This window comes from Aedes aegypti, chromosome 2, assembly GCF_002204515.2.
Source record: "Aedes aegypti strain LVP_AGWG chromosome 2, AaegL5.0 Primary Assembly, whole genome shotgun sequence".
Classification (NCBI taxonomy): domain Eukaryota; kingdom Metazoa; phylum Arthropoda; class Insecta; order Diptera; family Culicidae; genus Aedes; species Aedes aegypti.
Genome location: NC_035108.1, coordinates 183,167,370 through 183,180,873, shown reverse-complemented (window position 1 = coordinate 183,180,873; position 13,504 = coordinate 183,167,370). Strand labels below are relative to the sequence as shown.

General features: G+C 20.0%; 1 protein-coding gene across 5 annotated transcripts in view; it reads right to left on the bottom strand.

Annotated features, from left to right (window-relative positions):
* LOC5574214 (G-protein coupled receptor Mth2) overlaps positions 1-13,504 on the bottom strand; it is a 127,118-nt gene that overhangs the window by 90,090 nt on the left and 23,524 nt on the right. Inside the window, exon 1 of one of the 5 annotated variants that reach the window (XM_021843378.1) lies at positions 10,937-11,278. The exons of 3 other annotated variants lie outside the window; for them this stretch is intronic. The gene's annotated coding sequence lies outside the window, so the exon portion shown is untranslated. Of the gene's footprint in view, positions 1-10,851; positions 10,875-10,936; positions 11,279-13,504 lie in introns of those variants that run through there. One more of the 5 variants, XM_021843380.1, reaches the window with a different exon arrangement.

Sequence of the window (13,504 nt, the reverse complement as noted above, 5' to 3'; positions counted from 1 at the left end):
AAAATTATAAAATTATAAAATTATAAAATTATAAAATTATAAAATTATAAAATTATAAAATTATAAATTATAAAATTATAAAATTATAAATTATAAAATTATAAAATTATAAAATTATAAAATTATAAAATTATAAAATTATAAAATTATAAATTATAAAATTATAAAATTATAAAATTATAAAATTATAAAATTATAAAATTATAAAATTATAAATTAAAATTATAAAATTATAAAATTATAAAATTATAAATTATAAAATTATAAAATTATAAAATTATAAAATTATAAATTATAAAATTATAAAATTATAAAATTATAAAATTATAAAATTATAAATTATAAAATTATAAAATTATAAAATTATAAAATTATAAAATTATAAATTATAAAATTATAAAATTATAAAATTATAAAATTATAAAATTATAAAATTATAAAATTATAAAATTATAAAATTATAAAATTATAAAATTATAAATTATAAAATTATAAAATTATAAATTATAAAATTATAAATTATAAAATTATAAAATTATAAAATTATAAAATTATAAATTATAAAATTATAAAATTATAAAATTATAAAATTATAAAATTATAAAATTATAAAATTATAAATTATAAAATTATAAAATTATAAAATTATAAAATTATAAAATTATAAAATTATAAAATTATAAAATTATAAAATTATAAAATTATAAAATTATAAAATTATAAAATTATAAAATTATAAAATTATAAAATTATAAAATTATAAATTATAAATTATAAAATTATAAAATTATAAAATTATAAAATTATAAAATTATAAAATTATAAAATTATAAAATTATAAAATTATAAAATTATAAAATTATAAAATTATAAAATTATAAAATTATAAAATTATAAAATTATAAAATTATAAAATTATAAAATTATAAAATTATAAAATTATAAAATTATAAATTATAAAATTATAAAATTATAAATTATAAAATTATAAAATTATAAAATTATAAATTATAAAATTATAAAATTATAAAATTATAAAATTATAAAATTATAAAATTATAAAATTATAAAATTATAAAATTATAAAATTATAAAATTATAAAATTATAAAATTATAAAATTATAAAATTATAAAATTATAAAATTATAAAATTATAAAATTATAAAATTATAAAATTATAAAATTATAAAATTATAAATTATAAAATTATAAAATTATAAAATTATAAAATTATAAAATTATAAAATTATAAAATTATAAAATTATAAAATTATAAAATTATAAAATTATAAAATTATAAAATTATAAAATTATAAAATTATAAAATTATAAAATTATAAAATTATAAAATTATAAAATTATAAAATTATAAAATTATAAAATTATAAAATTATAAAATTATAAAATTATAAAATTATAAAATTATAAAATTATAAAATTATAAAATTATAAAATTATAAAATTATAAAATTATAAAATTATAAAATTATAAAATTATAAAATTATAAAATTATAAAATTATAAAATTATAAAATTATAAAATTATAAAATTATAAAATTATAAAATTATAAAATTATAAAATTATAAATTATAAAATTATAAAATTATAAAATTATAAAATTATAAAATTATAAATTATAAAATTATAAAATTATAAAATTATAAATTATAAAATTATAAAATTATAAAATTATAAAATTATAAAATTATAAAATTATAAAATTATAAAATTATAAAATTATAAAATTATAAAATTATAAAATTATAAAATTATAAAATTATAAAATTATAAAATTATAAAATTATAAAATTATAAAATTATTAAAAATTATAAAATTATAAATAAAAATTATAAAATTATAAATTATAAAATTATAAAATTATAAAATTATAAAATTATAAATTATAAAATTATAAAATTATAAAATTATAAATTATAATTATAAAATTATAAATTATAAAATTATAAAAATTATAAAATTATAAATTATAAAATTAATAAAATTATAAAATTATAAAATTATAAAATTATAAATTATAAAATTATAAATATAAAATTAATAAAATTATAATTTAAAATTATAAAATTATAAAATTATAAAATTATAAATTATAAAATTATTAAAATTATAAAATATTAAAATTATTAAATTATAAAAATTATAAAATTATAAATTATAAATTATAAAATTATAAAATTATAAAATTATAAATTATAAATTATAAATTATAAAATTATAAAATTATAAAATTATAAAATTATAAAATTATAAAATTATAAATTATAAAATTATAAAATTATAAATTATAAATTATAAAATTATAAAATTATAAAATTAAAAATTATAAAATTATAAAATTATAAAATTATAAAATTATAAAATTATAAAATTATAAAATTATAAAATTATATAAAATTATAAAATTATAAAATTATAAAATTATAAAATTATAAAATTATAAAATTATAAAATTATAAAATTATAAAATTATAAAATTATAAAATTATAAAATTATAAAATTATAAAATTATAAAATTATAAAATTATAAAATTATAAAATTATAAAATTATAAAATTATAAAATTATAAAATTATAAAATTATAAAATTATAAAATTATAAAATTATAAAATTATAAAATTATAAAATTATAAAATTATAAAATTATAAAATTATAAAATTATAAAATTATAAATTATAAAATTATAAAATTATTAAAATTATAAATTATAAAATTATAAAATTATAAAATTATAAAATTATAAAATTATAAAATTATAAAATTATAAAATTATAAAATTATAAAATTATAAAATTATAAAATTATAAAATTATAAAATTATAAAATTATAAAATTATAAAATTATAAAATTATAAAATTATAAAATTATAAAATTATAAAATTATAAAATTATAAAATTATAAAATTATAAAATTATAAAATTATAAAATTATAAATTAAATTATAAAATTATAAAATTATAAAATTATAAAATTATAAAATTATAAAATTATAAATTTAATTATAAAATTATAAAATTATAAAATTATAAAATTATAAAAATTATAAAATTATAAAATATAAAATTATAAAATTATAAAATTATAAAATATAAAATTATAAAATTATAAAATTATAAAATTATAAAATTATAAAATTATAAAATTATAAAATTATAAAATTATAAAATTATAAAAATTATAAAATTATAAAATTATAAAATTATAAATTATAAAATTATAAAATTATAAAATTATAATTATAAAATTATAAAATTATAAAATTATAAAATTATAAATTATAAAATTATAAAATTATAAAATTTTAAAATTATAAATTATTAAATATTAATTATAAAATTATTAAATTATTAAATTATAAAATTATTAAATTATAAAATTACAGTGATACCTCCATGAGTCGATGTTCCATGACTCGATATCGACTAGGAACAGCTTTCCAAAGGATTGCTCTTCCATGACTCGATATTTCCATGAGTCGATGGTCCCTTCAATATCGACTCATGGAGGTTTCACTGTATAAAATTATAAAATTATAAAATTATAAAATTATAAAATTATAAAATTATAAAATTATAAAATTATAAAATTATAAAATTATAAAATTATAAAATTAAATAAAATTATAAAATTATAAAATTATAAAATTATAAAATTATAAAATTATAAAATTATAAAATTATAAAATTATAAAATTATAAAATTATAAAATTATAAAATTATAAAATTATAAAATTATAAAATTATAAAATTATAAAATTATAAAATTATAAAATTATAAAATTATAAAATTATAAAATTATAAAATTATAAAATTATAAAATTATAAATTATAAAATTATAAAATTATAAAATTATAAAATTATAAAATTATAAAATTATAAAATTATAAAATTATAAAATTATAAAATTATAAAATTATAAAATTATAAAATTATAAAATTATAAAATTATAAAATTATAAAATTATAAAATTATAAAATTATAAAATTATAAAATTATAAAATTATAAAATTATAAAATTATAAAATTATAAAATTATAAAATTATAAAATTATAAAATTATAAAATTATAAAATTATAAAATTATAAAATTATAAAATTATAAAATTATAAAATTATAAAATTATAAAATTATAAAATTATAAAATTATAAAATTATAAAATTATAAAATTATAAAATTATAAAATTATAAAATTATAAAATTATAAAATTATAAAATTATAAAATTATAAAATTATAAAATTATAAAATTATAAAATTATAAATTATAAAATTATAAAATTATAAAATTATAAAATTATAAAATTATAAAATTATAAAATTATAAAATTATAAAATTATAAAATTATAAAATTATAAAATTATAAAATTATAAAATTATAAAATTATAAAATTATAAAATTATAAAATTATAAAATTATAAAATTATAAAATTATAAAATTATAAAATTATAAAATTATAAAATTATAAAATTATAAAATTATAAAATTATAAAATTATAAAATTATAAAATTATAAAATTATAAAATTATAAAATTATAAAATTATAAAATTATAAAATTATAAAATTATAAAATTATAAAATTATAAAATTATAAAATTATAAAATTATAAAATTATAAAATTATAAAATTATAAAATTATAAAATTATAAAATTATAAAATTATAAAATTATAAAATTATAAAATTATAAAATTATAAAATTATAAAATTATAAAATTATAAAATTATAAAATTATAAAATTATAAAATTATAAAATTATAAAATTATAAATTATAAATTATAAAATTATAAAATTATAATTAAAATTATAAAATTATAAAATTATAAAATTATAAAATTATAAAATTATAAAATTATAAAATTATAAAATTATAAAATTATAAAATTATAAAATTATAAAATTATAAAATTATAAAATTATAAAATTATAAAATTATAAAATTATAAAATTATAAAATTATAAAATTATAAAATTATAAAATTATAAAATTATAAAATTATAAAATTATAAAATTATAAAATTATAAAATTATAAAATTATAAAATTATAAAATTATAAAATTAATTACAGTGATACCTTCCATGAGTCGATGTTCCATGACTCGATATCGACTCTTGGAACCATTACTAAAAACAAAATTTCATGGTTACTATTGATGGTCCCTAGGAACAGCTTTCCAAAGGATTGCTGTTCATGACTCGATATTTCCATGAGTCGATGGCTTCCTTCAATATCGACTCATGGAGGTTTCACTGTATAAAATTATAAAATTATAAATTTATAAAATTATAAAATTATAAAAATTATTAAAATATAAAATTATAAAATTATAAAATTATAAAATTATAAAATTATAAATTATAAATTATAAAATTATAAAATTATAAAATTATAAAATTATAAAATTATAAAATTATAAAATTATAAAATTAAATTATAAAATTATAAAATTATAAAATTATAAAATTATAAAATTATAAATTATAAAATTATAAAATTATAAAATTATAAAATTATAAAATTATAAAATTATAAAATTATAAAATTATAAAATTATAAAATTATAAAATTATAAATTATAAAATTATAAAATTATAAAATTATAAAATTATTAAAATTATAAAATTATTAAATTATAAAATTATAAAATTATAAAATTATAAAATTATAAAATTATAAAATTATAAAATTATAAAATTATAAAATTATAAAATTATAAAATTATAAAATTATAAAATTATAAAATTATAAAATTATAATTAAAATTATAAAATTATAAAATTATAAAATTATAAAATTATAAAATTATAAAATTATAAAATTTATAAAATTATAAAATTATAAAATTATAAAATTATAAAATTATAAAATTATAAAATTATAAAATTATAAAATTATAAAATTATAAATTATAAAATTATAAAATTATAAAATTATAAAATTATAAAATTATAAATTATAAAATTATAAAATTATAAAATTATAAAATTATAAAATTTATAATTTTAATATATATATAATAATTTATTTCAAATTTACTTGTGTCAAGTATCTGTGCTCTCGAATGGACAACATTTTTTTAAGATTTTTACATATTTCATCGGATTTGGTTCTGATCTTTTTGAAAATCGACCACAGCTGATACCGGATTTTAGGTTTTTGTTCTAATTTAGGGCCTTATTTTATAAGTCGAGTCGATCAAAAACGACTCGACTGGAATCACTGTCGACCTAAAATTTCGTTCGACTTGGCTCTGTCACTCGAGTTTATCGACAGTTGTCACTCTATGTGACTGGAATACTATAGAAGTCGACGGGTGACATCTGAAATATGCATGCTAACTTTGATCGACAATGACTACAGACGAGTCACGTGAATTCGCTCGAATTACAAAATGGACCCCTTAATATACTAAAGTTTATAACTTTCAATAATATAAGTAATAGCCTGATCATTTATCGTATTGGCAATGATAAATATATTTTTTAGATTTTTATAGTACGTACTTTATAACATAGAACAATGTACCAATTGTAGTCGCTCACGTATAAAACCATTTATGTAAAACTGATATGAGGAGCTTCCAACCATAAAAAAACACATGTAAAACCATAAAAAACACGTATCGAAAAAAAATCGCCCAAATTCAAAATTTTACTATGAATCCTCAACAGAGCTTTCTTCTTAGTATAACAACAGCTAGTCCATATTGATACAACATAGAACATGGCTGGCCTGAAAATTTGTTTGAAGATCTAAAGCTTGTTTTTAAGGCAGAGTTCTGATTTTCTATTATCCACTTATAATTTTGTTTTACATATTTGTTATTTTTGGAATTCAACTCAATGTGATTTTTGAAGGTTAAATATTTATCTGTAAGAGCCTTAGATACTTCATCTTCAACTTCAACTTCATCTGACCAATTTATAGGAACCCCTCTCATCATGTCAACATGTCTACTTGAAGGTTTCAAATAAAGAGCTTTTGGTTTATGTGGGAATATTATTAGTTGAGTTTTGGAAGCATAAGGAGAAATCTTCCATTTTTGCAAGTATGAGGAAAAAATATACAAACTGTTTTGCAATCTACTACAGATGACACACACTCTTCGTCCTTTGGCAGAGAAACCTGTGTCATCCGCAAACAAAAATTTTTGACATCCTTGAGGTAACTCAGGTAAGTCAGATTTGAAAATATTGTATAAAAGTGGTCCCAAAATGCTGCCTTGACGAACACCAGCTTTGACAGGAAGTCTTACAGACTTGAAGTATCAGAACTTAACCCGAAGTGTACGATTTGACAGATAATTTTGGATTACTCGTACACTGTATGTTGCAAAATAACGTTCGAAATATATAGGAATGCGGTAGTGACATTTTTGACAAAGAAAGCTCTCAGTTAACAACTCTGGAAATGCTTTTAGAACACTAGGTTGAGAAGTAGGCTCTATCCCAGTTGGGACGGAATGCCAAGAAAAAAATAAATTACATGACTTTTACATACAAACACCTTGATTCAAGTAATGTACGTTATGTTTGGAATGACACTTATAAAAGGAATCAAATGAGAAAGCTGTCCGATAATCGATCCATTACTAATTAAAAATGATAAAAATGTTATACATTTTCGGCTGTACTATCCCGACTTGTTTGTTTGTTTGTTTGTGTATTTACGACACTTTACACTAGAAAGTGCATTAGTGTTGGCCATTAATGTTTGTTGAATTACAATTTAAATTTAATTACATCTGTCTATATAGTCCAGTATATTGTAAAAATTTGAGTTATTTTCTTGTGTTCATTTCTTCGTTGCTCAAGGCGTCTTGAAGGCGAGTTATGGTTATAACATGTTCCTGTCTTTCTTTCTGATACTTCCTACCCTGAAGTATCAGGTGTCGCACATATTGGACTGTCCCACAGCATTCGCAAATTGGTGGCGATTCTTGGTTCAACAAGAAAGTGCACTAGTGGAGTACATAAAAATTTTAGCACAATTATATCAAGATTTGTAACAAATTACAAATTTTGTTTCATTTTTGTTAGATGCATATTTAGTTGATGGAGGATATTATAACATAATAAAAACAAAATCAGTTTTAATAACAAAGTCTGTTTAAAATTTGTTTCAATTTGGAACATAATTAGAACACAATTTGTTATAAGAATGAGATGAATTGCCTGTAACAAATTTTGTTATTACTATGTTGTGCATAATAACAAAATGAGTTATACTTTTGTTCGATTCGAAATATAATGAGTTACATTTTTGTTTGAATTATAACATATTTTGTTTCAATTTTGTTTAGTGTAGAGGAAATTTAGTTATAATTTTTGTTATTTTAACGAACCTGCCAAAATAATAACATTTTTGTTAGAAAAAAACGCGCTAACCGAATAACAAAATCTGTTACTACTCTGTTGTAATTCACTGGTCGGGATAACTTCTGCTCAGAGAAGTTATAATATCAGAATTCCAATCAGGTACGCGAAGCAGAATTAAATTACTACAACCTTTCCAGATCAGAGCTATCCCATTCAGCTGGCGATCCCGAGAAGTGACGCATGGTAATTTCACATGAGAATAAGCAAGAATCAGTAATCGTGATTATATCCAATTGAATAAGTAATGAACTGTAGTAATCGCAGGTCAGCCACTAATTGGATATTGTAGTTCGAAGGGGTATTTCACCTGTAGAATGCACAAAGTATAATTTTATTAACAGACGGATACGTGAAAACGGAAATTCTTATGTACGAGAAAATACGGACAAACATGCTTTCTATTAGATTCTAGATCCTACAGTCAGGTAAATTTCACAGAGAAATAATCCAGTTTCATTATTCCAAAATGACGTAACTGCTTTCGAAACCAGCACTTTTTCAAATCACCGCGGAGCTAATTCTAGGCTACCAACGTACTCCACTGGCACCATTAGAGAAAGTAAATCATTCTCTTTTTGATTGTGGGTTAGAATCAATGCTGGGAATGGTAATAGTAGTAGGCTTGAATTTCGAGAAATGCACGTGGCTCTTCCCACTACAGTAGTTTAAAAACCTGAATCTCATCAAGTAGCCTATGTTGGGTGCGTGAATTTTCTGAATCATTAGTTTCATTGAAGGCTCTAAATGTGGGAAATGTAGCGGGAATGGAACATTTTTCTACAGTAATTTTGAGTTGCATTTAGCAACGGGTGTTTTGCTATTTTCAAGGCTTTTTGCCTACATCAGAGATGAGCGTGAGTTTCATTGGCTTCACTGACTGTGATTTGCTTCGCATGGCTTCTGTAGAGTGAATTTCAAGATTTTTCCCAACACTGGTAAGAATTGTATGGCAGGAACAAAATGCGCCCAACAGGTTCAAAGAAAGGTGTTACCTGTATAAACAGTTATGTCGTTTCGAAGGAACTGGACGAGTATAATTCAACACTGGTGGTCATGCTACAGTAAGGAACACCGCAGAACATGGAACGTTATAGACGGAAAGCAACAGCAGACCAACTCAGAAGCATAACGCATTCCGCAGAAGCTTTGTGTAGTAATAAGGATGATAACATCTTGTACCTTCCTAAGCCGAGTGATTAGAGTCCACGACTACAAAGCAAAGCCATGCCGAAGCTGTCTGAGTTCGATTTCCGGATCTTTTCCTAATGGAAATTTCCTTGACATAAAGAGAGTATCAACGTACCTGCCACACGATATACGAATGCAAAAATGGCAACTTTGGCAAAGAAAGCTCTCAGTTAATAGATGTGGAAGTGCTCTTAAGAGCTCTAAGCTGAAAAGCAGGCTCTGTCCTATTGAGGACGTAATGCCAAGAAGAAGAAGAACATCTTGACAAATGTACGTGAGTTTATCGTAAGGTGGAAGCAGTGCTTCGATGAACATCTGAATGGTGCAGATAACGTTGATAATATGGTTCAAGACAACCAACGGATGTAACAATTTATCAGCTCAAGAACGTTAAAGTTAGCATGTCCCCGAAGTTGAGATGGCCCTGAGAAATCTGACCATTTGTCTGTATCGACAAATCATCCACAAATCCAAAAGTAGAAAACACACGCTAATTTGCACATATTTTTTTTTCAACTTGAGTAAATGTGTATGTTGAAAAACTTTATTTTTACATAAAATCCCTTAAACAGCACAAATTTGATTTTAGGGACAACTTTGATGCATCAATGGCTCATTCTAACAGTTCTTATCTTAGTTGTATCAAATAACCCAAAGTCATATTTATTGACATACGAATCACTCCTTCTTGCTTCTCACGGTGATGTCTCTCTCCTACGAGACTATGCAGTCGAGTAGAGTAGAGTAAATTCTAGTTGTCTGAGTATAGACAAGCATTTGTTTTTTAACAGTTGAATACCTAGAAATGTACATATAACAGTATTTCAAAATTCTACGAAAACCAAAAAAAGTGACAACGCTTGGAATAACTGCAACTCTGAATTTTGTTCCTTTACAGCTTTTTATGAGAAAAAATAGTGTCAATACAAAATATGTTCCATGAGATTTTTAATTTGGACCACTGTACGGCATTTAAGTCCGCCTCCTGGAAAGCAATTGTATGCAATTGCCACAAACATTGTTATATCTGTTCCCTCTGGTAATTATTGAACCCAATTTGATTTCATTTGATATCATGGTGAATTAATTGGAAAATGAAAACGAAAATCAGATTTGTTGCAAAGCAACTGTCTATAACTGTTTATAACTTATCTAGTAAAAACCAAAATTCTGAAAATTGGCAATAATCGGAAAACTTAAAACATTTCCCAGTACAAACTATACACACGAACCTCAAATTCGCGTACCTGAGGCTAAGATGCTGATGGCACTTCAAATCAGGGAAGCTACAAACTAGTTTTTCGGCATCAACTCGAACAGTCTAACACGTACCTCGTGATGAACCCATGTTTGTTTGCAATGGCATTGAAGTCCGACAAACTGGTTTGAAATTTCCACACAATGATAATACAATGACTTCCGACTTAGTATCTTCTGATTCACTATAAAACACTCGATAGTCGCCCTAAGAAACGTCACTGGAAACGAACTGGAAAATCACCCTCTTAATAGAAGTCGATAGCTATTCCAATGGAATAATGAAAATCACATTTCACGTATGCAGACCACGAGTAGTTTTAGTAATATTCTTGAACTACTTTCATTGCACATTTGGATCCTCGTATAAACAAAATGAATGTATTTTTCAGTGCAAAATGTGTATAGACGTCAATGAAGCTACACAAACCAACCTTTAGTAGAGTTCTGAAGATTCTATTCATCTTAGTTAAAACGCATGATAAGCTATCGATATCTTATCGAGTTTGTCGTCGGGTTCGACGAATTCATTGAATGTCCTCCGTGTGGCTTCCGATAAGAACTTCCTACCCTTCGCCTTTTATGTTGTCAATAAGTATCGACGACCAAACGTCATTCTCTCGCATTGCTCGTGGCCCACATTGCAAGTCAAATATTATTGCCGATAGTGAACTAAAACGGTTGACCATCACACTGCTCAATGGTGGTATCATCGAAAATATTGCCGCCAATGAGAGCCATCTCTGTCGTTGTTGCTAAAACGTGTTTTAGTTTGTGTCGGAATTCGTTTCTTTATATATTACGGAAATCCAACGAAACTGTTGAAAATCCGGTTCTTTCGAAAGAATGATGCTCGAATATTGAAGGCGCGCCAAAGGTTAGAGAAGATTACTCCCAAATTTGTGTGGGCTGGATTTGTATAAGAGAAAACCGCTATAATGTTAAACCATCAAGTGTTAGCAGGGTTCACCACGATGGAACTTATTCCGCAAACGTTGAACGTGTAAAGATTCCAAATGTATTGGGATACTGTGGGATTGTATAGAATAAATAACACATATTCCTATTACTAATCAGTCACGAATTTTGATTGATAGGTGGATCTTAAATTAAAAAAATCAGTGTGACTTTTAGCGCTAAGTGGAATTGAAAATACCACATCATTAATGTTGCCAAACTAATTAAATACGTGTTACCTTACTAATTACAACTTCCACACATAAAATTCAGGTTTTTCTTTCAGTTCTCCTATTTTGATTTTTTTAAGTTTGTAGCAATTTCATACATAAATCAAATTCATTGTTTCCGTTACTGAATATGGTGTTTAACACATTGTTGTATTTTAAACTGCAGTGGTGAAAACGATCACTTATCGTAGACATTATCAGCGTGGTGGCTCTGACGGTGGTAAACCACGCGGCAACTTTTTATTAGCCGTTTATTGGAACTGATTTATTACACTCATAGACTTCCTACACAAAAGCAGTTTTTTTCTTTTCAATTTATATATTAGTATTATTCCAAACATTACAATGATTTCTTATATCTACGTGTTCTGTGTTATTAGACAACACTATCATCCTAATTTGGTGTAACAAATTCAAGATTTTATTAACATTTTGTTAACAACACATTACATTTTATTTGCCGTAGCAGTTCAGATTTTTCCAGATGAGTTGATTTCACATGCTTATAAGAGAAAAAAAAAATAACGTTTTCAATTTACTTAACCGAACTTTACCTTAATATATAACGCAGAAGATTGTAACGATTTTTGCCTGAAATTATTAATGATTTTATTTGACATTTGTTCCAATGTTTCAACATTGGATATTCTATGTAACTCATTGATACTATACTAGGGAGTAGCTTCAGAATCATTTTCAAAGTTTGATTTTGAATTCTCTACAGAGCTTTTTTCCTGGTATTACAACAGCTAGTCCATATTGGTACAGCATACAACATGGCTGGCCTGAAAATTTGTTTGAATATCAAAAGCTTGTTCTTGAGACAAAGTTTCGATTTTCTATTAATAAGGGGATAAAGACATTTTACACATTTATTACATTTGGCTTGAATACCTTCAATGTGATTTTTGAAAGTTAAATTCTTATCTAGCATTAGCCCTAGATATTTAACTTCATTTTCAAGGCTATTCTACTGTTTTCCTCCATCAATGCCGGTATTGGCTTTAAAGGTTTTTTCAAAATTTTAGATAATTTGCAAAAGGGCTTAGAACCAGAAACGCTTCTTGATTTATTTCTGCAAATCCTGCCATATAATAAAGCACAGTAAAGAATAAAATCTAATGCCTTAACTGAAATTTGGTCATTGGCATCTCAAACATACTTTACATAATCATAACTAATAAACATTTTTAGAGTCTGGTATGCAGCACTCAAAAGATGATAATATGTCCTTCAATTTAATTGGACACAGCAAAACTATCCGTTGTTGGAAAAACCATACTATTATTTCATATATATTGATTTTTATACACATGCCACATCCGCATCCGTTCCCACAGTAAAGGGTCCTATATAATAGCACCATTAATAGAAACATACTAAAACTTTAACATTGTTTCTATTATGAAACCTCAAGTTTCATTATATTATCATCATATTATGACTTTTTTCCTTA